This window comes from Parasteatoda tepidariorum, unplaced genomic scaffold, assembly GCF_982258835.1.
Source record: "Parasteatoda tepidariorum strain Cologne lab strain unplaced genomic scaffold, Ptep-v5.0 scaffold_12, whole genome shotgun sequence".
Lineage (NCBI taxonomy): Eukaryota > Metazoa > Arthropoda > Arachnida > Araneae > Theridiidae > Parasteatoda > Parasteatoda tepidariorum.
The window spans coordinates 1035548-1063533 of NW_028257371.1; the positions used below are offsets into that span (position 1 = coordinate 1035548).

The 27986-nt window shown below is 25.7% G+C and overlaps 1 long non-coding RNA gene across 2 annotated transcripts; it reads left to right on the top strand.

Moving 5' to 3' along the window:
• The first annotated feature begins 11 nt into the window (after positions 1 to 11).
• LOC147800850 (uncharacterized) lies at positions 12 to 27986 on the top strand. Of its 2 annotated transcripts, XR_015431055.1 has the most exons (6): positions 12 to 1645; positions 3758 to 3859; positions 11919 to 11981; positions 19907 to 19955; positions 21770 to 21818; positions 26083 to 27986. It is a non-coding gene; the product is annotated as an uncharacterized LOC147800850 (long non-coding RNA). The 2 variants fall into 2 exon arrangements; XR_015431056.1 differs by lacking the exon at positions 19907 to 19955 and having other exon boundaries at positions 13 to 1645.

Sequence of the window (27986 nt, forward strand, 5' to 3'; positions counted from 1 at the left end):
GGTAGATGATGGGGTATGTCTTCCATGAAGTCCGGAATATGATTGAGTAATTCTGTATCGCTAGCGGTAAAAGAATTACTTGATCTATGTGCTTGTATTGCCGGGGCCGTAGTAACGATTTAGAAATTCATCTGCAGAGTGTAGTTGCAATGAATTTCTTAATCTAGGACCTGTCCGCCTTCCGGACACTGGAAGCTTACTTGCTGTCGAGGTAATAATGCTTACTTTTTTCTAACATTTCTCTTTGTTTTGCTTTTTTTTTTCTATGATTTTTCTAGTTATTATGCCCCAACCAGTTCGAGTGATGAACTGGTTGATGATGGGGTATGTCTTCCATGAAGTCCGGAATATGATTGAGTAATTCTGTATCGCTAGCGGTAAAAGAATTACTTGATCTATGTGCTTGTATTGCCGGGGCCGTAGTAACGATTTAGAAACTCATCTGCAGAGTGTAGTTGTTTTTTTTGTTTTTATATTTCATGCCTTTAGATAATATCTTTAGGTATTTTAATATTATTTCAAAACTGTAATGGTTGTTAATTAATTTATTGTTGAGTCATTTTAATACACTTTTTTGGGTTATTTACAGAATTCTTTTTATGTTTAATGCCTTTCCAAGTTTTTTCTTAATTTTATTAATGCAATAAAGCTTTAGTGTGTGTTTTGCTTTTGCAACATTGGTACTGATTTTTTCTTATTTTTTTGGTGCATTATTCTGTCTACGGAGTTTTTTTAATCTTTAGCTTTATAAATAATATATATCCTTATATTAGAGTTTAAATTGTTAACTACGTTCTTTTTATCCTTAATTACTTTTAGTTAAGTATAAGTTATTATGAATCAATTTTTTTGTTATATAATTTAAGCATAAATTTATATTAATGCTTTTCTCCTTTTTACTGTTTAATTTTTTATGCATAATTTTTTGTTCGCAAATTATAGAATTTGATCTATATTTTTTAATGAATGTAAAACTCATATATCTTCATTTTTGCATGTTATGCTTTTACAAAATGTTTTGATTTATGAATAATATGTTAATGTTTCTTTTTACTTTTTTTTGCGAAATTTACACGCGACTTTTTTGATATAGCGCAAAAAAGAACTTTTGATAGGAATGTTTAAAATAATTAGAAATAAAGATAGAAAACACTGACTAACTAACAGCTATTTAAAAAGAAAAAAACTAAAGTTTCATGTGTCTTTCAGAACATAAATTAACAAGTATTAGAACTTAATAAATATGTATAAAAACTATTTCTAATTATGCATAGCAAAAAATATTATTTCTGATTCTTTTTTTATTAAATCTTTTAAAATTTCCCCCAAGAAAACTTTGTCGAAAAATAATTTTACAAATTTTTATAAATAATTTTACAAATTTTATTCGGCTTAATATTTGGCCAAATGTTCGACCAACCGAATGTTCCACAAAAAGGCTGAATATTCTTTACATCCCTGAAGAAAAAACTATTTTCAACTAATTTTATTTTACATATTTACCTTACCTTATATATTTATCCCATTTTGTATTATGATATTATATTGTAGGTAAGAGTAATATAATTTTTTCATTTATAAAAATTCTTTTTACAGAAATCTGCATCCTTGGAGAAGAGCTCTAAGTTTAAGAAAATCTGTTGAGGTAAATAAATAATTTTTAATAAGTCTTTTGCTTTGTATTTGTTTTATAATTAAATTTAATATGTGTAAAAGCTCTTTTTTTTGTATTTGGAATACTCTTTTGATGCTATTTCTAATATTGGTCTCAACTCTTACTTTTTTTTATTGGAGGTCCCTTATTTTTTGTGATCACTCAAAAGCTTCTTAAATTTTACATACGTTCTTATTTTTCACAGTAATGTAAAATTTGTTTTACAAATAGGGACATTTGTTCTTTCTGGAAAACTTCTTTTTCATTTACAGAATGACACGTTCTTTTGCCACATTATAACTATTTCACTTTTTTATATTTTAAGATTTTTAAAAGTTTTTTCTTACCTTAATTTTTAAAATAGTTTTAGGTTACGATAGTACTAGTTTTTTCTTAATTTACTTTTTTTGTTTAGTAATTTTTTTTAATGATTTTTAAAAATTTATTTACACTAATTTTTCTATGAGTTTCAGTTTAGTATTAGTACATGTTAAGTATAAAACATAAATATTAGTTTTTGTGTTCATTTAATTTTAGCTTCCAAGTAAATTTTTTGATGTGATTTACGAAATTCTGATTTTCTATTACTTAATCCATATTTTATTATTTTTGTTTTTATATTTCATGCCTTAAGATAATATCTTTTTGTATTTTAATATTATTTCAAAACTGTAATATCTGTTAATTAATTTGTTGTCGAGTTATTTTAATACACTTTTTTGAGTTATTTACAGAATTATTTTTGTGTTTAATGCCTTTTCAAGTTTTTTCTTCGTACATTATTCTGTCTACAGATTTTATCTGTAGCTGTATAAATAATCAGGGAATTTTTTTTATACTGGAAAAAACCTGGAAATATCAGGAAATTTGGATTAATGCCTGGAATAAATCAGGGAATTTTAAGGAAGAGCTGGAATTTTTTTCTTTGATAATTTTTTTTAATTTCACTAATTTAAATTATTTACTAATTTTCTTAATTTAAATTATTTCATCCATTATACCCATTTTTTTAAGCAGAAGTGTATCTCCAAACAGTTTAAATATCATCAACTTAGCTATACTTTGCTTGCATCAAAATTTGCCCCATTACAGCTCTGTTAAACTAGAATGTCACATAAAATTCTCCCACGGTTGCTAAACGAATGTAGAAATCTTTGACGGCTATGGGACTGTGCAATTTAGGAAAGATTCTGGTGGAAAAAGGGCTTAGGACATTAGCTTCTGTTTTTAAATTCTTTCATGGACTGAATCCATTTATGGCTCAAGTTTGTTCCGATGCTTTGGTGGTAATTTTTTTTTCTATTTTGACAAAATGTTTTTGTATTTTTAACTTTATAAAATTCTCCAAAACGACGTTGGTTATAATTTAGTAATAAAAGAGTTTATGTCGCACTCTTTTTCAGAAGGCTTTTCTACTCCCATTCAAAGAAATCTGTGAATTATTTTTTCTCAGCAAACCAACCAATCACACATTTTTTTACAATCGCTAACAGCAATGTTTGTTGACAAATCATTACAATTGTTGCATTAATGCTAATTTTTTCTATTTCGTTTTAACATTTTATAACATATTCTAACTTTAAAAAAAGGCTTTTTTAAGAGTCAACTATATATTAATATTTAATTTTATTCTTATGTTTGTCAGTATATGATTTTTGATTCAAAATTTTGTACCAAAACATTAAAAAATAAATAAAAAATCTTGCCAAATTGTCAAAATAAATTATTTTTTTCAAGATGATATGTTAAAAAAATAGCATTTTGAATAAAATATTTTATAATATAGACACTTTTCTTGTACACATCCTATATTTTATAAGAAAAAAGAAACAAAAATCTGGAAATTTTAAGATTTTTATCTGGAAAACCTGGAAAAATCAGGGAAATTTGAAATCTGATTTGAGTGGCCACCCTGTTATTGTATAAGTTTTTCTTGATTACAAAATCTATGCAAAAGACAAACTAAGTCATGTGTATCTTTTTTGCATGTAATTAAATTTGGGTATAATTTGAAAAATATTTTAGTTAACTTTTCAAAAATTTTGAAAAGAATTTAATAATTTAAATTATTTTGTCTTAATATAAAACATTATGATGTTTTAGAAATAATTGATGACATTGTGGACCATGATGAAGATACCAGAGAACGTCTTATTAAAGAAACTAGACATGTTGCCATTGTTGATCGAAAGTCTGGAGAATGTTGTGAGTTTTTAAATATATTTATATCAGTTTCTCTTGATTTCAATGAAAGTTTCTTCTGTCAATTTCAGTAAATTTTTATGATCAACTATTTTTTTTTATTAAAAAATCATGAAAAGTCATGGATTTAAGTAGCTGTAAAATCAAATTTTTGAAATGGAATTTACCCCCCCCCCATTTCATGGTGTTCCGAATATCTGAATTTGTAACAAAATCCCCTCTCACAGTCACATTTTATAAAAAATAGAAAATGTTTTTATCATGTTTTTTAAAAATTATGGTGTTCTTTCAAAAAATGAAAGAAAAAGCATCATTTCTAGAATCAAATTATCTTTTAAACTGTTTCTTTATCCCCCCCCCCCCCAACAAAATGCGAGAATATCACTCATAATATTAGAATAAAAATGTTCAATTTAAAAATATATATAGAGATTTTTGTAAACCCATTGCTTTTGTTATTTTAATTTACTAACATATATGTTTGTTATTATTAAAATATCTTGCAAAAATATATTAGTGCAAGAGAGTTTTGTCTTTGATAGTTCGGAAAATTCTGCAACAGGATCACATCAAAGTTAATAAGTTAGTTAATTAGAATTCAAGTTTTTACTATTCATTTAAGTCCTGACTCATTTGAGATGAATACCCTAAGGAAATTGTTACTATTTTCATAATGACAGATGATTAAAATCTAATAGAATCACAATATAAAATGATCAGTATAAAATGGGGTAAACGTAAAGGCAAAATTAAAAATAAATTTAATTTGGTACTTTTCAAAATTTTGTTTTTATTGGATGTCAATGAATTTAACATTCAAAAGATTAGGAGTTTTATTTTTAGTATTAAAAGTTCAGTGTTAAAAAGAATGATTGAAGAACAATTAAATTTTCTACCCCTGAATTTAAATATATTGCTTTAGATCTTATTAAATTTAAGCTTGCTATCAACAATTTTGATTTATTAAATGATTCAAAAATTAAAAAAGAATTTGGTGTTATTTATTTTCTTGGTAAAGATTTTGAAAGGGGTTTACTACCTTCTATGACTGTTAATAAACTTTCTGAATATTTCCCAATTAAAGAGAAGATCAGAGTTTCTGTTTGTTTTAGATATTGTAAAACTTTAAAGAAAAGAATTTGTAATTATAATTTTTATTATAAAAATTTAAATAATTTATTTGAGTTGTTAATTATTATTTTAGGCACATTGTCACGGGTGACCTTAACTTTATTAATAATAAAGATTTAAGATTTCTCATGGGACTTGGGACTAAGTTTAGACCCAAAAAAAAAATATCACTTAAATTTTATTCTTGCTTCAATCAGTAAGAATTTAGATTGTTTTATTGCGAAAATGCTCAAAAAAATTTAATTGGCCTGTAGAAGGATTTAGTGAGTGGAAATTTTATGTATTGTATAATTTCAAATTGAATTTTTTGAACAATAGTATGAAAAACCAGGGTTATTATTTGTGTTGTTGATAAAGCCTCTAATAATTATTGCTTGATTTGCAGAAATTTTTTTAAATTAGTTAATGTGAAAAGAATGTGAAAACAATAATACTTTTCTCAAAATTAATAATTCTAAAAAAGAAATTGATAATAGAATTTTTACTTTTTCCAAGAATATAGGATTACCCTTATTTATTTCTACAATTAAGTTTCACAAAACACCAGTTAAATTTAGATATGTAACCTGCAGTATTGGCAATTATAATTCTGTTTTTGGTAAACGAATTTTTAATTTTTCTTATCTAATCGAATATCTAAATATAAAATGCTCTTAATAAAAAAATAACCCTTTTTTTCAATTTGAACTTTCCTGAAAGAAACACCGCAAAAAACTATTTACTATTCATATGGAAAAACAGAAAATATCTAAAACCTTATCTGTATGTTTGCGTTTTTTAAATTGTTTTTTTTTTTTTTTTAAAATTGTCTCCGAGTCACAATGCATGTTGTTTAAACAGTCACACTCAAAATTTGGGGCTCTAACTATATTGTGTGTTCAATGCATCCCATAAAGTAGACCTGTTACCACTACATATATACATAGCTGCCAACTCTACTAGATTTTCCAGTAAACTACAGGATTTTGCTAGTTTCTCCTGGTCTACTAGTTTAATAAAAATTCTCCCGATTTTTGTACATTTTCCAAAATTCCCTGAAATTGAGAAAGTTTCTTAAAAAAATCTCTCTTGAAATAGAATTTTTGCATGGATTGTGGCTTGCTTGAATATTTATATAAATATTACTAATATATAATGAAGCGAGCCTCATTTATACAAATCTGCTGAAAATTTTTCCCTTTTTTTTGTTCTAAAATGTTCAGTTTATTTTTATTCACAACTCCCTCTTTAAATTAATTAAAAAATTTTAAATTATTTTATATGAATTTAAATGCCTACTTCTATTCAAAATTATGAGTAAACAAAATACATAATATTTCAAGCATATTTAATGCCACTCATGACTGGAAAGTATTGCAGTTTTTCTTTTTTGATGACTATACCAAACCCTAAACTTCCCTATGTGTAAAATATTTAGTACATTATGCAACAATTATAAAATTTATTTTATATTTTGTAAAATCTACTGGATTTTTTTCTATCTAAGTTGGCAACTATGTATATACCTAAAATTGCTAAAAGTACCCCGCCGTTGGAGTACATTCACCCACACTTAAAGGCTCTTTCGTAAAAAAAATTAAATTATTTTTTTATTATTTTTTTTTAAATCATGAATGGTGTGCAGAGATTGTCTTGTAGGGAAAAATTATTCAAAATTTATTGATAATTTTTTAATGAAATAAAAAAAAATTAGAAGCTAGAGAATGTGTAACTAACTCCTGTTTCCCCAAATAGTTTTTATCAGAGTCGCCACCCACTTGGAATTATCAGGGAATTTTTTTACACTGGAACAAAACCTGGAAAAGTCAGGGTGGAAAATTTAGACGAAAACTTGAAAAAATCAGGGAATTTTAAGGAAAAGCTGGGATTTTTTTCTTAATTTAAATTATTTTACCATCCGTTATATTCACTTTATTTAGACAGAAATTTGTCGTGAAACAGTTGAAATATCATCAACTTGGCAATACTTTGCTTGCATTAAAATTCTCTCCATTATTACCTTGCTAAACTAGAATGCCATATTAAACTCACCCGTGGTTGCTAAATGAATGGAGAAACCTTTGACCTCTTTGGAGGTTATGGGACTATGCAGTTTAGGAAAGACAAAAATTGTGGAGGAGGTGGAAGATATTAGCTCTTTAGTTAGGATATTTGCTTCTATTTTTAAAATTATTTATTTATTTTATCTTCTAGTCTGTGGGCTTATTTCATTTATTGTTCAAGTTTGTTCCATTGCTTTGAGGGTATTTTTTGTTTTTAACAAAATTATTAAAAATGTTTTAGTATTTTTTACTGTATAAAATTCTCCAAAAAATAATTTTTTATAACTTAATAATAGATTTTTTCTTGCATTCTTTTTCTGGAAGCTTTTGTTCTCTTATCCAATGAATTATTTTTCCTCAGCAAAGCCAACTAGTAGTCACTCATTTTCTTGAATCACTGACACTAAAATTGTTTCATTGATGCTAATTTTCTGGATTTCATTTTGACTTTTTATAACATATTTTATTTCTTTTATGAATCAACTAGATGTTTACATTAAATTTTACTGTTTTGTTGTTAAATATTTTATTTTTGATTCAAAATTAGAATTGTGTGTGAAAGTTTGTAAATGTTGCTTATATTCCAGAGATAATATTTCCAAAACTGTTTCTTCTTTCACTCTGAAAAACCAAGGAATGTATGAAAAACATGTTTAATGATGTAAAAACTTAGAATATGGAATTAAGTTATTTATATTTGTTTATTAGAAAGAAGAAAAATTAAACTTTTTTTCGTTCTTCTGCACTGTACAGGTACAGGTTTTAAGTTGCGCAACCAGTTGACCAAAATTTTAAACTTAATATTAAGTAAAGAAGGTATCATTTTCAAGGTAAAAAATTTAAGATTTAGAAATAATGACTTTAACTTATAAATATCAGTTATCAATAAGTTATAGGCTGTTAAATGATTACATCATTTGAAATTTTTTACCGTGATTAGTGAATCTCAATCAAAGTGTAACTTTTTTTAAAAAAAATTCAAAAAAATGGAAACAATAGTAATTGAAATGAATTGTTAAAATACATGTTATCTTGAATAAATGTAGAGAATCATTTCAAATTACGATATACAAAAACAATTCTCAAGATAGACTTTTATAATTATGTAGACAAGATAATTATGTATAAAAATCGTAATTGTTGTAAAAAATTGTTTTTCTTTTTCCTTTTTAATATACAGTGACAATTTTTTCAATAGTTTTTTTTATTGAGCATAAAAATAATGAAACTTTTTGCATCTTTTTCTGATATTTTTTTAAAAAAGAAAAATATTCAGCGACTGTTTTTTTATTCTAGGATTTTTAAAATTACTAAATTTAAGGTAATATTGCTTAGATATGAGTTTTATTTACATTGTTGTTAATATATGTTGCACAGTTAAAATTAAAAGGAGTGATTTTTCGACAAACTTTTTTCACAAGATGTTATGAAACACATTCCAACAATAAATAGAAGACAATTTAAATTCAATGAAGCTAATAAATTGTAAAATAATGTTTATAGTATAAAGATTAAAGTAATTTTCAGTCATTATAAATAGAAGACAATTTAAATTTAAAGAAGCTATTCAAGTGAAAAATATTGTTTATAGTATTAAGATTGAAATTAAAGTAACTTTCAGACATTATAATGGTTACCATTAACTTATATTTATGTCCAACTTAAAAAATTGCATCTGACATGGAAGTAAAAAAGTTCAAATTAATTATATATCATATTTTAGTTAAGAACTGCATAGAACTTTTTATTCAAATGTCAGCTTCAAATTTCGGTCAAGTTTATATTTAAATTACAAACAAATTCACAGAGTTTAGACAATTAGTAAATGAGTAATAATTTTTTGCTTTTGTGCAATTTACATCTAACACCTTCAATTTAATCCATTTAATTTGAACTTATTGCTATTATTTCTATGAAACAAATTGTTTTTTGATAGGTTATGATGTACTAAATATTTAATATACAAATTTGATGATTATAAACCTATGTTTTATTAGATAGTTCTGAAAAATTTATGTTAATTTTTTACGTCCAGCACCCTGGAATTGCCCTGTTGTAAAATCAATTAACTAATCTAAGCTAAGAAACCATGTAGTTAGCAAATTCTTTAGATATTCTAATTTCTAATAAGAAAAAAATAATGAAATTTAAAGAATTTTATCTAGTTTTTTTTCTATGGAATATGCAACAAGAAATTTGACAGTTTTGCCTTTTTGAATACTGAATATCTCCTACAATAATAATGCTAATTCAAAACAAACAACATTATTTAAACATTTGACTTTAGATATTGGTTTAAAGAAAATTATATCAATGAATTTTATTAAGAGCACTGTTTGGATAAAATATAGTATAAAATGGTTCTATGTTGAAATGTAAATAAATATAAAAATTTATTAGTGCATAATCAGCTGGAATTATTTGCTTTTGCTTAAGGAAAATATATAAAACAATACTTATCCATGGTTTTTTTTGGGTTACTCTGTATTTGCTATTTGGTACAGTTTGTGCTTAAACTACTCAACACTTTAAAACATTTTTTTATTCATTAAAAGCAAAGTATTCTACTAGCTAACTATATTATTTTCTCCACATCTTTTCAAGATGATTCATTAAAAATAAAATACTTCATAATATATGCTCTTTTCCATCCACCTTTACTTTATGAGGTAAAAGAAAAACACGCTGACCTGGAAATGCTAAGATTTTTACTGGAAAACCTTCAAAAATCAGGGAAATTTGAAACCTGATTTGAGTGGCCACCCTGATAATATATATTTTTATATTAAACTTTAATTTGTTAACTTCGTTTTTTTTATAATTAATTACTTTTATTTTAGTATAAGTTATTATCAATCAATGTTTTTATTTGTAAATTGCATTTTTTTTTAATAAAGTTTAAGCATAAATTTATAATAATACTTTTCTCCATTTTACTGTTTAATTAATTTTATTTTATATATATATATATGTATATATATATATATATTGTAAATTGTAGAATTTGATCTATATTGTTTAATGAATGGTAATACTCGTATACCTTCATTTTTGTATGTTATGCATTTACAGCATTTTTTTAATTTATGAATAATATGTTAATCTTTTTTTTGCATGTAAAAGTTTTTTCTTACATTACTTATATGTGAATTTAATTTAAGTATTAGTACACTTCACATAAGTTTATATTATTACTTTATAGTATTACTTTATTTACATTTTAGTTTTTTAGTATTTTTACTTGTTTAATTTTCGGAGTTCGATTTACTTGAATTTAAATAATATATTTAAGTTTCTGAATTCTACGTATTAGCAACTCTTTTTTTTATTTCATAAATTTATGTATTAAATTTAGTTTACTGTTAAAGCATTTAATATTAGTTTCCATTAATATTAGTGTACCTTAATATTAGTCTCCATTAATATAAGTTTCCATTAATATTAATTTATCTTTATAAACTGTTTAGTTTCTATAAAATTTTATTTCTTGATTTACAAGATTATATATTTAAATTTTTTTGGCATATTTTTCACTCGTTTTTAAAATAATTATTACTTATTAATAATTATTTTTTCTACGTTTTTTTTCTTTAATTTACTAAATCTCATTTTATTTTGCCAATTAAATAATATAATAAATAATTTGTGCTTTATGTGTTTACAATTAATCCTTTCCACTATTTTTCAGTGTCAAATTTAGACTACCCATTACTTCGTGTTTTGAGAATTAAAAATCCAAATCTGTCATATTTTTACTTAGAGAAAACACACTTTGGTGTCTAATGACATATTTTAGAAATAGATATACTAATTATTTAGCTTATTTAAAGCATTCATTAAAACAAAAATTATTTAGGGTGATATCTCTTTTTTCCAGCTCACTGTAAGCAGTTTACATTAATAGAAACATTATTATTTCCATCTATTGTTATCCTATTTTTGTTTAAGTTTCAAAATTTGTTATTTATATTTTTTCGAAAAAACATTTCAATCTGATTTTTAAATTATTTTTACTTTAGAATTTCATTGGTATTCCGAATTGTAAACATTTTTTTTAATGTACATTTAAAGGTAGAATTGAATTGCTTAACTTTCGGAATTTGGTTTCCTCTTACTTTATAGGTTGAAAGTTTTCTAAACTTATGTTTGTAGAAGAAAAAAAATGTACATACATTTTTATAAGGTTTAATTGAATATTACTACAATTAATATTTGTCACCAATTATTAGTTCTGTCAAAATGTTACTGCACTTGTAATGCTTTACTGAAGAATTACTTTAGTTGTAGTCTGAATATATTGTTAAAATTTTCAGTTAATCTTGTTTGATTGCAAAATTAAATTATTTTGCCTGTAGATTTTAGATTTGTATGCTATTGTTTAATTCAAAAAATTTAATTTTATTTTGAATTGTAAATGATATTTTGAGCTAGAGTATTTTGTGTACTTTTTTCTTTAAATACTTTTAATAACTTTACGCTTAGCTTTAGTAAACTTAAAAGTGTGGCCCTAGCTAGATCTCGGGGGGTTTAAAATAAGGGAAAAAGCTTAGTGCCAAATATTTTTATTAGTATACACATATAGCACACGGCCAAACAAACATAAATTTAGTTAATTAAGAAAAGGAGAAATAAGTGTAAGGTCCATTCAGTTCGATGTCTGAGCATCTACTGCCTTGTATATGGTGAAGCTGTTGTAGCTTAGCTATGTGGTTGCTACAAAAGTAGTTACTACAAAAGTAGTTGCTACAAAAGTAGTAGTTTTACAGTTAGCCACTTGTGACATATTCAATAAGTTGTTTTTAACAGTGCCCTGATTAATTTTTATTTTAATGTAATATTTGAAATTTTGAGTATTCTTTTTTTTTTTTTTTTTTTTTTGTATTTTACAGGATTAACTGCAGCCTCTATAGCTCTATGAAAGAGAAGAATTTGTGTACTACACCACTTTTCTGGTAAGAATTTTATTTTCATGCTTTAACCATCTTAAAATCTCTTTAAATTGAATAAAATATTTTAATATTTCCTAGGTTATTTATGAAATTCTAATCACTTTATTAGAAAGAAATTTTATTATCCAGTTTAATAATTTTCAAACAAAATATTAAGAAAAAATACTTTTCAAATTATTTCAGTTTCCACTTAACACTTTAAAAACAAAATCAAACTATTAATATTATGTATAAAAAAAAAATTAGATTAAAATAAGCATGTTTTTTGTACGCATGCTATTTAAAAAAAGTATTTTGTACAAGTTAGTACAAAATATAATAAAAAATAAGCATTGCTTTTTTGAAATAAAAATAAATTGATCCTTTCGGCCTTCCCTTCCCTGTTTTCGAATTACGGTAATATATTAACATGTATATTTTTTTTCTGGCTATGGGACTCTTAGGTAATAAAAATTCTCTAGACGGAGATTTAAGAACAGTAATTAGCATTCGTGAAAATATTAATCAACGAAAGACTATAAATTATATTTTTCGAAAATATTAATTGAATGTAAAGAAAGTATTAGTGTGGTATATCATTAGTGTATTCATAAACTAAAAGTAACTCTTGCTGTGCAAATTTTTATCAAGGAATATATTATATTTATGATTCATAGGCAGTGCTTAAGTACGAAAAAAAAGATATCTCCCTAAATGACTTCCGTTCGGATTTCCAAGTACTAGCGATAAGTACTCTGATTCACTAATTTTAAGCAATTTCTTTAAAAAAAATTATGAAACATAATCTCTTAATTACCTGGCCGTGTGTGTTTTTGCAGCTAACTATTTTACTAACTATTTAATTATATTCTTAATTTTCAAAGTGTTATTCTCTACACAGGGGTGAGATTTTTCCGCTTTTTAGCTGATTTCCGCTTTTTTCACCTTCGTCTCTCGAATTTCAGCCTTTTTATCAAAAACTCTGATTATCCAAAAGTTAAAACTTTAAAAAAAAAAATATTCCGCTTTTTCAGAGAATTCAGCCATAGAAGTAAAATAATTATATTTATTTCTGATTTTCAAAGATAAACAGAAAATTCAAACTATATAGCAGCCAACCTTTCGCATTTTTACTTATCTTCGGCGCGTAAAAGCGGAGAAAATAGCTAAAATAAGATTTTCCTCACTTCTGCCCGCCTGCCACATTGCTCGTATTTTCGTAATTCAGACTTCCCTCCGTCAAACAAACCTTTTAGAAGTCCCAAGCCCGGAATCTGCTATCATTTCGATTCTCATTCACGCAATTTTAATATCAAACATAACTTTTCGTAATTACGTGATTCAAAAGTTGCGCGCTGGGATTGTTATTCGCGCGATTTGTATATTGTACATTGCGATTCTTATTTACGAGATTTAAAAATCTAATATCACGATTTGTATTTACGCGTTTTTAAAAACCTATGTCGTGATTTGTTCATGCGGCTATAATATCACACAACGGTTTTCGTATTTATACATGATTTTAAAGTAAGGCGTTATAGGATTCGCATTCACGCGATCTAAAAATTATGAATCGTAATTTGTATTTACGCGATTTAAAAATTCTATAACGCAGAATGTATTTTCTCATTCATATTCACGTGATTTCAAAATCCATTATCGCGATTCATATTCACTCGATTTTAAAATCAATTATCGCGATTCTTGTAAAAAGTAAGTTTTTTTCTTGAATTAGTTACTATAAAGGTGCCTGTTTTTCTATCGACAACGTAAAATTTACTCACTTGGAAATTCAGCTTTTTTGCCCTTTGGCGCCAATCTCATCCCTGTCTACACTACTCCGTATGTTATATATTCAATAATGTACTAATATATTGTTTTAGCTTTTTCTTTAACCCTCGTTCGTTTTTAAATTATTTTATATTATAACCGTTGGTGAACAGCCGACCCGATTTTTAGGCTTACGACTATTAAGGCTCAGCTCCGTAGCCTTGAAATTTTGAAACCAATCCAGAAGATAAGCGATCAAGTATCGGGAGAAATTTTGTCTTTGTGGAGAGCTTTGCGTAACATCGAGAGTAAAGCCACGAAACTTTTTTAAAAATTATTGTCAAGTTTTTAATAAAAGAAAGCTTAGAATTATTGCCAGTTAGTTGAAAATTAAGCCTTATTAAAAAATTATAAAGATTCTGCTGCTTTAAAATTACTCAATCTATTACTCGATCTAAATCAACAGGCTATATTTTCGAAAAAGGAATTTAAATTATTGTTTTTTTTTATATTGTTTCCTATTTAAGTAATAAAAATTAAATGCATGTATGCGCAACTCAAAGTGTGTATACTTTGTTTTTTAAATGGATAAAAAATTACGGAGCTACAATTTTTTTTTTTTTTTTTTTTTTTTTTTTAACGTTCAGACTTACTTTTGCCCGTTAACTTTAAGAAGGTTGCCTTTTTAAAAAGAATAACGAGGAAGAAATTTGTTAAAAGAAGCTTTTAATCAACTTTTAACTAAACAATTTTCAATTTTAGCATAATTCATAAAGTATTGTTATACTAGGAAAATGATGCTCGGTAGGCTTGATTTTATTTAACAACAAATACTAAAAATAAAAAATTGTAAAAAAAAAAAAAAAAAAAAAGCCAACCCCATGCTAATTTTAGAATCATCTCAAAAAAACTGTTCTTTTCTTATAACTTTAAGTTTTTCTTTATATACTTAAATAAGTTATATTAATACGTTTTAGGATTTCAAATTATTTTATAGAAAATTGAAATGTCCAGAAAATTGTTTCAATATACTTTTTTTCATAAATTATGAAAAAAATTAGTTCTTATTTCGCAGTAAAGGAGACAATAATGTTAATGTTTCATTAATGTTCAATTGAACTGTGACTGATTTTATTATCCCTAAAATTGACATCAGTTTGGGCTAATTAATTTATTGCTTGAAACAAATAGAAACAATTTAATGTATTAAAATTATTTCTTTATTTTGTTAAGACGGCAGGAAAAATGAGGGTAAGCAGTGAAAACCATCATACTATTCATGCATTTAATCATATAACTTGAGCAATTTTAAGTAAAATAAAATATAATAATAGGTGTATAATAAAACTCTATCGAAATATGCCCTTAAATATACCCTAATATGTATCTAGAATAGTTTTTAGATTGATTAGTAAAAAATATATTTTTAAACTTTTCTTTTTTAAGTTGATCGAAGTAATTGACGTTGTGGTTATTTAACTTTGATTCATGGGAAGAGTTATTACATTGTCTCATTCGACTTTTAAAACTTCAACTGTAAACGGAATTGTTTAAATTCCTAAGAAATGTTTTTTCCGAGTAGCACTAAGAAATAATAATAAATGAATAAATACAATTTAAAAAATAAGTAAATTGCACTATTTTATTTTTTTTAGAAAGTTGCGATGAATTATAAGTCATTATTTTTTTCAAATTAAGAGCGAAAACGATTATCTTACGTAAAACTTATTTTAATATCGCGAAAACTTATTTTCATTTAATATACTTTGTTACTAAGTGATTAAGGCCAAGACTCTGAAGTGAACAAATGAAAAATTTCAGTTATATTCAAAAAACATGAAGATGTAAGTAAAAGTCGACATGTTTTCAGAGAGCCAAAATTCAAACCACGTCTTTCACGTTTAGCCAGTTCTGTGTTGGGCAGTGTTTGAAGCAAATGTTTAGCTCGTTAAAATTAAGGCACCCATTTTCAAGACTTGCCAGACGTGAATGAGGAAAACGAAACTGTTTTAAAACAAAAAGTATTTTCTTTTCTTTTTTTTTCTTTTTTTTTTACCAATGGAAAATAAAAGTAAAATACAAAATGAGAAACACCGTGTTAGCCGAGAGTAAAACAGAGAATTCCAGTGCAACTCTTGCTCAACCAGACGCGTTTTGAAAATTTAAATAAATGAAAACAGTAGATAAAACAGTTATCAAAAATGCAATAAATCACCTTTTTGCCGCACATGTTTTCAATATTGGGGATACATTGAACTTCGATAATGCCAACATTTTTAACCACCCGTGTCACATCAGCGCATTTTGATACTCACAAATCTGATTTTATTTATACGAATGCTTAATTTCCCTTGTAATTTCTCAACATTTCTCCACACGTCAAAATGCATTTTGCCTTGTTATACCACTCTCGGCCACTGCGGTTTTTCTATTATTATTTTTTTTTTTTTTTGTCTTTATTCAATTTTTTGTTGTCTATGTCACTCTCGGGTACTGTGATTTTTCCTTTTTTTTTTTTTCCTTTTCATATTTTGCTGGCAACTTCACGTTTTCTGTTTAGAATCGCTTCGGTTTTCTTCATTCACGTATGGCGATTCTTTAGAATGGGCTTCTATTTCTGAGTGCTCCAAACATGTCCACTTTTATTACCATTTTCATATTTTTAAGGCCAATGAAGTTTATACTTTTAGTATACTACATTCGAATCTCAATCGTTATTTTGATAAGAATTTTATGCTGACTAAGACAAACATTTGTATTATTTTAACAGATGCGCTCCATAAAACATTAAAAAAATTGCATCTATATTAAAATTAAGAAGTTATTTGAATTTCAAGTAATCTTTTACGTTATCTTAAGTTATCTTTTATTTTAAATTAAAGTTTCAAAATTTTATATTCAGATATTTGGAATTATTGAAATTTATAATTGAATGTTGTGGAGAATATAAACGTAATAAAATACATTTGCTGCCACGATTCACTTTCTTAAATACCTTACGAACTCAACTTTTAAAAGAAACTATCATATTAGATATATGTATGTAAGAATCATAATGTAAGTTCGCATAATAAAAAGAACTAAGCAAAGAAGCAATATTCTATGATAAATACAGCAGATCGTAATTAAAGAACATGCTCTGCAAAATGTTATGGAAAATTTAAGAAAATTCGTTTTAGAATGTATAGAAATATTAGTATGCTCTTTGCAAATTGTCTTTACCGCAAAAAAAAGACACGTAGCTCACATATAAATAAAACGATTTAAAAAAAAATGAATCATACAATATTCTTAAACATTCATATTTCAATACTTTTGAAATGCCATGAATAATGAGCTAATTTTTTCAATAATAGAAAAAAGAAATATCGTGAATTGTGTAAAATCTTAATAATGTGCAGTATAATCTCTTCCAGATGCTCTACATTTTTACGGAATCTTCTTAATGATTTTCCTTACAATTATGTATAAAGAACTAATGCAAATTTGGTACAACGAAAACTTTAAAAAAGTTGAAAACAACTTATAATATATACTCATAATATACAACTTGCCACATTAAAAGTTCAGGTGTTCAAATCTTGTAAAATTATAAAAAATTTATGTATCGATTAAATTTTTTTAAAAGGAAAGCAGTCTTTGTCTTTTAGACAGAAATAAGCCCAAAAATTGTCTGTTGCCTAGAAACTTCGAGATATTTTTGTATTAACTACTGAAAAAAGTGTTCTCGATCTCAGCGAACACAATACAAAAAATAATAAGGTTTCTTTTTTTTTTATTATCTCAACTTCCTTGTTCAGCAACCGAGAAATACTAAGTAATTCTATCTTGTCTATCAGACAGTTAGTTTATGGTTAATAAATTACTCCTCCTAATTGCTTTCCCTTATTTTAGGACTACACTAAATGTAGCTTCCTAGCTCCCCAATTTTTTGAAATTTTGTCTACACCCCTATATTGCGGGTCATGAATTAAAATATTTTATTTCATTACGGTTGTTGAACAGCCGACCCAATTTTTTTGTTTACTACTACTAATGTTCAAATCCGTATCCTCATAATAGTGAACTCAATCCAGAAGACGAGGAAACTCCTGGATTAAGTATAGGGAGAAATATGCCATCGTGGAGGACTTTTTCTAGGAACTAACCCTCATTTGCTTTACACGGAGAGGAAGACCACGAGAACCTCCGACGGTTAGCCTGACGTCAAGGGGACTCTAGCCCATGATCCGTCTACCACCGAGGATATTTCACGTCAGCACAGTGGTCAGTGCTAGCCCGATATCGACCAGCCGTCGCCGGGATCGAACCCGGTTCTCCTTATTTGAAGGCGAACACTCTATCCCCTGAGCCATCGGGCTCACGAATCAAACTATGAAAAAAATCATAGATGCGTTAATTCAGAGAAAATACGTTTTTGTGCCTGATTTTGTAAAGTAATTAATAATAACAACTAAAGCCACGATGGCTGAAAGGATAGAGCGTTCGCCTTTCATTGCGGTGAACCGGGTTCGAATCCCACGATATCTGGTCGTTACGAATTCGCATCCGGCTTGCACCAACCACTGTGCTGACGTGAAATATCCTCAGTGGTAGACGGATTATGTGTTAGAGTCCTTTGGCAGTCAGGCTAACCATGGGAGGTTCTCGTTTTTCTCCTCTACATGAAACGCAAATGTGGGTTAGTATCATCAAAAAGTCCTTCACAAAGTCAAAATTTCTCTTAATAGTAGATCTAGTAGTTCCCTTGTCTTCAAGATTGGATACAAAATGACAAGGCTACATTAGTAGTCGTAACCTAAGTAGTCGTAACATTAGTAGTCGTAAACCTAACAATTTGGCCGGCTATTCAACGACTGTTATAAAATAAAATAGCCAGAACTAGTTAATTAACATGTTTGAAATTCTTCTCTGGAACCTTTAAGATTGACACTTAGCTCGTAAAAATCGGATCATTAGAGCAAAAATTATTCAGGATATCTTTTTTTTCTCTCTTTTTTTTGGCGCATCGAAGCATTAACTGCAATTATTAAAAGTAAAAAAAAATCGCAAACTGAGATCGGACAATTATTGGCAACCACTTTGATTTTATTTAAGTCAAAAAATCTGCCTTAATTGAGACATAAAAGAATTTAAATAGATCTTCAGATTGATGACAATTTACAACTGTTTACCTGCAATAGGAACTGAATAGTTGTAATATAGCTCGTATTATTGATCCTAAAGTATTATTGTGTCCTATTTTTAGAAAAACCAATTATGAGTTTCAATAATTTTGGCTTTATTTCATATAGATGTTGTATAGTGTGAATCATAATTATATTCGTAATTATAATGAAATATTATGCATGATTTAACTTTGAATAAAAAGCATCGCAATTAATCAAAATAATGTATTTTAGGGATATATGATGAGGAAAGTGAATAATGCAGAAAGCTTATAGAGTTTTTAAGGAATATTTCAGTTAATTTATAGTCTCTACATCTAGGTTTCTAGGCTGTAGATAATATAAACATGAATTTTAATTATTTGTTTATGTTTACCTATAGTTGAGAAAACCATATTTAGTAATTATTTATATTTAAGGCCAAGTGATATCTAATGAGATAATGCAATCAAATGATATCGAGACTGGGATAGCCTGGTTAGTAGGGCACAGGGCCCATGTCTAAGAGAGAGTGGGTTCGATCCCCGTCTGCCGAACACTCCCCATGAATTATATGGTGACCGGTGCACGTTAAATCTGTCGAGTCACAAAGTTCTCCATGCTAGATCAGTACCTCCTCTGGAGGTACTGATCTAGGAATTTCCTCGTCTTCTGGATTGGTTCAAAATAACAAGACTACAGAGTTGAACTTGAGTAGTAATAAACCCAAAATTGGGTCGACTGTTCAGCAACGGTCATAAAATAACAAAATCTAATCATATCTACTGAGATATCTAATAGTATATCTAAATGAAATGTTTATTTTATTTCGTTCTATCGAGAGAAAATTTTGCCATGTAAAGGAAATAATCTGGAACTTGCAGGGAGGTCTATATTAGCAGAATTTCTTTAAAAATTTGATTTATTTTACATATTTACCTTACCGTATATATTTATCCCATTTTGTATGATGATATTGTTTTGTAGGTAAGAGTAATATAATTTTTTCATTTATAAAAATTCTTTTTACAGAAATATTCATCCTTGGAGAAGAGCTCTAAGTTTAACAAGATCTGTTGAGGTAAATAAAAAAAATTTTATAAGTCATTTGATTTGTATTTGTTTTATAATTAAATTTAATGTGTGTTAAAGCTCTTTTTTTTGTTACTCTTTCATAGCTATTCTAATATTGGTCTCAACTCTCCCTACTTTTAACGGCAGCCCCTTATTTTCTGTGATCACTCCAATGCTTCTTTAAACTTACACGAGTCCTTATTTTGAACAGCAATGTGAAAATTTCTTGCAAAAAGGGACATTTGTTCATTTTTCTCTGTTTGGTAAATTTTGTTTTTTATTTACAGAATATCATTATCTTTTGCTATATTAAAACTATTTCTCCTTTTTATATTTTAAGATTTTTAAATGTTTTTTCTTAAATTAATTTCTAAATTAGCTTTAGGTTACGGATAGGGCTAGTTTTTTCTTAATTTAATTCTTTTGTTTTTTAATGATTTTTAAAGTTTTATTTAAATAAATTTTTCTATAAGTATCAGTTTATCATTAGTGCACTTTTAGTACAACATTTTTTGTGTTCTTTCAATTTTTAGCTTCCAATTTTATTTTCTGGTGTAATTTACGAAATTCGGAATTTCTTTTACTTTATCCATATTTTTTTTGTTTTTATATTTCATGCCTTTAGATAATATCTTTTCGTATTTTAATATTATTTCAAAACTGTAATGGCTGTTAATTAATTTATTGTCGAGTTATTTTAATACACTTTTTTGGGTTATTTACAGAATTCTTTTTGTGTTTAATGCCTTTTCAAGTTTTTTCTTAATTTTGTTAATGCAATAGTTTCACTTTAGTGTGTGTTTAGTTTTTGTAACATTGGTATTGATTTTTGCTTATTTTTATTTTTTTGGTACATTATTCTGTCTATGGAGTTTTTTTTTTAATCTTTAGCGTTATAAATAATATATATTCTTATATTTATTAGAGTTTAAAATGTTAACTATGTTTTTTTAAAATTACTTTTAGTTAAATATAAGTTATTATCAAACAATTTTTTTTTGTAAACTGTATTTTTTTGTTATAAAATTTTAGCATAAATTTATATCAATACTTTTGTCCTTTTAACTGTTTAATTTTTTAAGCATAATTTTTTGTTTGCAATTTATAGAATTTATATCTATATAATTTATGTATAGAATTTATATCTATATTGTTTAATGAATGTAATACTCATATACCTTCATTTTTGCATGTTATGATTTTACAACATTTTTTGAATTATAAATAATATGTTAATGTTTTTTACTACTTTTTTTGCGACTACTTTTTTTTTTACGAAATAGCACTCGACTTTTTTGATATTGCGTAAAAAAGAACGTTTTATAGGAATGTTTAAAATAATTGGAAATAAAGATAGAAAACACTTACTAACAGCTATTTAAAAAGAAAAAACTAAAGTTTCATGTGTCTTTCAGAACATTAATTAACAAGTTTTAGAACTTAATAAATATGTATAAAAACTATTTCTAATTATGCATAGCAAAAAATATTATTTCTGATTCTTTTTTTATTAAATCTTTTAAAATTTCCCCCAAGAAAACTTTGTCGAAAAATAATTTTACAAATTTTTATAAATAATTTACCAAACTTTATTCTGCTGAATATTTGACCAAATGTTCGACCAACCGAATGTTCCACAAAAAGGCCGAATATTCTTTACATCCCTGGAAAAAAAACCTATCTTCAACTAATTATAGTTTACATATTTACCTTACCTTATATATTTATCCCATTTTGTATTATGATACAAATATGATATGTGTTATGATATTGTAGGTAAGAGTAATATAATATTTTAATTTATAAAAATTCTTTTTACAGAAATCTGCATCCTTGGAGAAGAGCTCTAAGTTTAACAAGATCTGTTAAGGTAAATAAATAATTTTTAATAAGTCTTTTGCTTTGTATTTGTTTTTACTTTATATTTGTTAAAAAAAGAGCGTTTTCACACATTACATTTAATATAATTAAATTTAATGTGTGTAAAAGCTCTTTTTTTGTATTTGGAATACTCTTTTGATGCTATTTCTAATATTGGTCTCAACTCTTCCTTTTTTTTATTGGAGGTCCCTTATTTTTTGTGATCTCTCAAAAGCTTCTTAAATTTTACATACGTTCTTATTTTTCACAGTAATGTAAAATTTGTTTTACAAATAGGGACATTTGTTCTTTCTGGAAAACTTCTTTTTCATTTACAGAATAACCCTTTCTTTTGCCACATTAAAACTATTTCACCTTTTTATATTTTAAGATTTTTAAAAGTTTTTTCTTACCTTAGTTTTTAAAATAGTTTTAGGTTACGATAGTGCTAGTTTTTTCTTAATTTACTTTTTTTTTGTTTAGTATTTTTTTTAATGATTTTTAAAGTTTTATTTACATTAATTTTTCTATAAGTTTCTGTTTAGTATTAGTACATGTGAAGTATAAAACATTAATATTAGTTTTTGTGTTCATTTAATTTTAGCTTCCAAGTAAATTTTTGATGTGATTACGAAATTCTGATTTTCTATTACTTAATCCATATTATTATTTTTGTTTTTATATTTCATGCCTTTAGATAATATCTTTTCGTATTTTAATATTATTTCAAAACTGTAATATCTGTTAATTAATTTATTGTCGAGTTTATTTTAGTACACTTTTTTGAGTTATTTACAGAACTCCTTTTGTGTTTAATGCCTTTTCAAGTTTTTTCTTGATTTTATTTATGCAAAGGTTTCACTTTAATCTGCGTTTTGCTTTTGTAACATATATTGATTTTTGATTTTTTCGTACATTATTCTGTCTACAGATTTTATCCTTAGCTGTATAAATAATATATATTTTTATATTAGACTTTAATTTGTTAACTACGTTTTTTTTATATTTAATTACTTTTAGCTTAGTATAAGTTAGTTATTATCAATCAATGTTTTTATTTGTAAATTGCATTTTTTTAGTTATAAAATTTAAGCATAAATATATACTAATACTTTTCTCCTTTTTACTGTTTAATTAATTTTATTTTGTATATATATACCTTGATTTTTGTATGTTATGCATTTACAGCATTTTTTGATTTATGAATAATATGTTAATGTTTTTTTTGCATGTAAAAGTTTTTTCTTACATTACTTATATATAAATTTAATTTAAGTATTAGCACACTTCACATAAGTTATCTACATTTACATTTTAGTTTTATAGTATATTTACTTGTTTAATTTTCAGATTTCGATTTACTTGAATTTAAATAAGATATTTAAGTTTTTGTATTCTACGTATTAGCAACTCTTTTTTTTTTTATTTAATTAATTTATGTATTAAATTTAGTTTACTGTCAAAACATTTAATATTAGTTTGCATTAATATTAGTTTACATTAATATTAGTCTCCATTAATATAAATTTCCATTAATATTAATTTATCTTTATTAACTGTTTGGTTTCCATAAATTTTTATTTTTTGATTTACAAGATTATATATTCTAATTTTTGACATATCTTTCACTCGTTTTTAAAATAATTATTACTTATTAATAAAAAAATTTTTTACGTTTTTTTCTTTAATTTACTAAATTTCATTTTATTTTGCCAAATAAATAATATAATAAATAATTTGTGCTTTATGTGTTTACAATTTATCCTTTCCACTATTTTTCAGTGTCAAATTTAGACTATCCTTTACTTTGTGTTTTGAGAATTAAAAATCCAAATCTGTCATATTTTTACTAAGAGAAAACACACTTTGGCGTCTAATGACATATTTTAGAGATAGATATACTAATTATTTGGCTTATTTAAAGCATTACTATTTATTAAAACAAAAGTTATTTAGGGTGATATATCTTTTTTTTCCAACTCACTGTAAGTAGTTTACATTAATAGAACTATTATTATTTCCATCTATTGTTATCCTATTTTTGTTTAAGTTTCAAAATTTGTTACTTATATTTTTTCAAAAAAAATTTAATCTGATTTTTAAATTATTTTTACTTTAGAATTACATTGGTATTCCAAATTGTAAGCAGTTTTATTTAATGTCATTTAAAGGTAGAATTGAATTGCTTAACTTTCGGAATTTGGTTTCCTCTTACTTTATAGGTTGAAAGAGTGCTTGTAGAAGGAAAAAAAATGTACATACATTTTTATAAGGTTTAATTGAATATTACTACAATTAATATTTGTCACCAATTATTAATTCTGTCAAAATGTTACTACCCTTGTAATGTTTTACTGAAGAATTACTTTAGATGTAGTCAGAATATATTGTTAAAATTTTTAGTTAATCTTGTTTAATTGCAAAATTAAATTATTTTACTTGTAGATTTTTGATTTGTATGCTATTGTTTAATTCAAAAAATGTAATTTTATTTTGAATTGTAAGTGATATTTTGAGCTAGAGTATTTTTTGCACTTGTACTTTTTTCTTTAAATACTTTTAATTACTCTACTTTTAGCTTTAGTAAACTTAAAAGTAGTTTTGTTTCAATTCACTGCTGAGTTTTCTAGTAATTTTGTGCTGCTATAACACAACTTCATTTTATTATTTAGGTTATTAATATTGATTTAATTACTAACAGTTTTTTTATCTTTAGATTGAAGCTTTACTCAAATTAGTTCTTAAATTTGTATTGTATATGATTTTGTATTATTACAATTAATTTTAGTAAAATATTAGTATAATTAATTTTTTTTTCTTATTTATTTTATTTCGTTTATTTATTTTATTTAGATAGTTAATTAATTTATTTATTTCTATTTATTTATAGATCTATTAATTTTGCTTAAATGTTAGAATATGATTTACTTTCTCTTTTATTGATATATATTTTATTTCATTTTTTCAATTTTAGTTTTCTGAAAGTTTATATGAATTTTTTAATTAATTTTAGTTTAATTTTTTTTTATTTTATATTAATTTTTCTTAGTTTATTGTTTAATTGTTGTTATTGTCTTAGTTTATTGTTTCTCGTGTATCATACAGAATTTGATTTTTATTTTATAATTTTATTTTTTGATTTTGATTGATATTTTTTTGATTTTTATTTAATGATTTTGATTTTATTTTATGATTTGTTTAGTTTTAATTTAGTATTTGTTTGCATCAGCAATGAGAAAAACTCTGCAGATTTTCTTGCAATTCTGAATGGTTTTAATGGCAATAAAAAAATAACATCATCCATTAAAAAAGAGTGGTGTTATCTCATTTATATAACAATTTTCTGAATTAACGAACATTTTTCACAAAAAATTACATTAACTGAAGGCATCTTTTCTAAAATAAATATTATTTTTTTAAACTTATAACATTCATATGGATTACGCTGTTTTTTTATTTATTTTTCTTTTATCACTTCGCTGTTTTTATTTTTTTCTGTATTTTCACGTTGATTATTTTATTAAATTGGATACTTTTATAGATGTATTATAGCAATTTAGAAAAGAAGTTTCAGGTCAACCTTTTTTCGAACACCTTTTCTGTTTGCAAACATGACTTCGAATTTATAAGTCTTTATAATGAATTTAATCTACATCTACGCATTATAAGTAAATAACATTTGGGAAATATCCGAAGGAAACAATATTAATTAACCTTTTATTTAACCCATCCTTCTTTTTTACTATCTACGAGAGATCATTAATAGCTAAGGCAGGTGTTTAACAGTTTACTACTAAGTAGAACTTTTTTTTTATGTCCAGACATCAGTAAAGCAACAACCTTGATTTTGCTTCACTGATAAGAAACAAAGGTCTCTGTAATCAATCTATAGTTTCAAAAAAATTATAAATTTAAAAAAATTTAGTTTTAAATTAATATAGATAGAATTGTTTAATTCTGTAGAAAAATATTATTTGAAAAATATTGACTCGTTTTAGAGCAAAAAATTTTAGATTGTTTAATGATTTATAATTTCTTTTCATTTATTCAGAAAATGTATGAGAAGAAATTAGAGATATAGTTTAGAGAATTTCAAGAAATATTTAAAATATTTTCGGTGCATAGTTTAATTTATGGTAAATAAATTTACAATATGAAAGCAAAAGGACCGTCTTCCTCTTTACTACTTAGAAACGAAGGATTTTGTTATCATTCTATAATTATAAAAAGAAATGTGTTATAAAGAGGTAATAATAATGAACTTTTTGTTACAGTGTCTACAACAAGGGAACTCAGACCTGTGGGACTGCGTTTGTGATGCGTTGCTTACAGCTGTAGAGTCATTCGATGAAGTAACATAATTTTAGGGGAAAATCTAGTTTAAAATAAATTGAGTAATGACCACTAACTATTACTATCCCCCTTTCCTTGAGCTAATTAGAATTCTATCCTTATACTCCAATTATAATGGAATGTGACACTCAAAGAAGTTTCATCATTAGTTCACAAAAAAATGACAACGCTAACGCTAGAATCTAGATGGTTTCTTTTGTCAAATGTTTTACAGAGTGAAAGAAAGATCTTACAGGTCTCCCAGTTCTTCAACCTCCTTTCCGGGGATTTCACAATGATCTAGGATCTACTGAATTCTCTATTTAGGATCGCTTGAATTTGATTTGCTTCATTATGAACTTGATCCTCTATGTATAATAGGTTCGAACATTTTATTTCAGTATTATATTGAATGCAGGTATATTCATATACTGGTGGATGTAATTAAAATAATATTTCGTGTTGGTGTCATCATTTACCTCTAAAACATAAGTTTTAAAATCAAGTCTAGTCCTCGCAGATACATTTTAAATTTAGAGAAAGTCATTTATGTACTCAATATAATTTTATATTGACCTTTACCAGCACAAATACAAAATGCTGTGCTGAACATAAACTGTTGTAACGTGTTGTTTTAGCATTACTACAAATTCTAATAATGGGTAAATTAAGTAAAACTTTTTCGGTGTTAACACTGAAAAAGTTTAATTTAATTTACCCATACAGTTTTATAAAGAACGTGTTCACTTTTAATTTGCTTGATATGAGCTGTTAACCGATAATATCGATTAAGGTACGTAATTACAAAAACATTTAAAAATAATTCTAGGAAAAGGGGTCAGTGATCCAGAAATAATATACTATATGAAACGGATGCAAAACAGGCGACTCTCCAGGGGCAGCAAGATGTTTACCCCTATCGTATACTGCCCGCGATAGCCACAGAACGTAATAAAAACTTAGAGAATTTATTTTTTTTTGAAAATAAAAAGAAGACTGATATTAAGCAGTGCACCGAAGCTTTAGAAGCTTATAATCTTAATATAGTTTTTGATCACTTATCTCAATATTTTTAATGCCACAAAATAATAACGCAATACTTTAAAACTAATATAATCACTTTTAAAGTTCTATGATATCATTTCATAGCTAATGTGAGTTGCTTTTCGTTTGTGTTTTCGAAGGTTTTTTGTTGGTTTACTACGCCTTTTAAATACGATATGGTAACGACTCGCAAATTTATGTGAGATAAAATTCGAATCGATACATCATTTTCTTCATGAGAAGTGCTATTCAAGAATAATAAGTTTTATATTCAAACAAAAAAAATTACCCTTTTGAATTGTTAGCCCTTTTGATTCGTGTCTGTTCTCATTCGCTTAAACGAGAAAAAGGAAACACTTTACAATTGTATGCATAGCAATATAAACTGTGTAATAATGCAAGCACAAAATCTTTTCTGGATTAGTTTTAACTGCTATATATATATATATGTTACGGTGAATGACCGAAATCTGGAGAATGTCGACTCTCACCGGTGAATGTCAACAATCACATAGTCCCTTTGGTGAATGTCCGAAATATTTGTTATATCCTATTTTATATTAATTTATTCGTTGATATTATTATATTTATTTGATATATTTATATTTATTCTATATTTTAATACTTACTGACGATAGATTAGAAGAAACACCAGTGTTTGGAGTATCGGGCAAATATATACCGGGCAATGGTACTTGACCTTAAAAAAAGATCAGAGTAGGGTTAAAATATCGAATAAATGTAATTATATCCACGAATAAATTCATATCAAATTGAATGTAATAAATATTTCGGACATTCA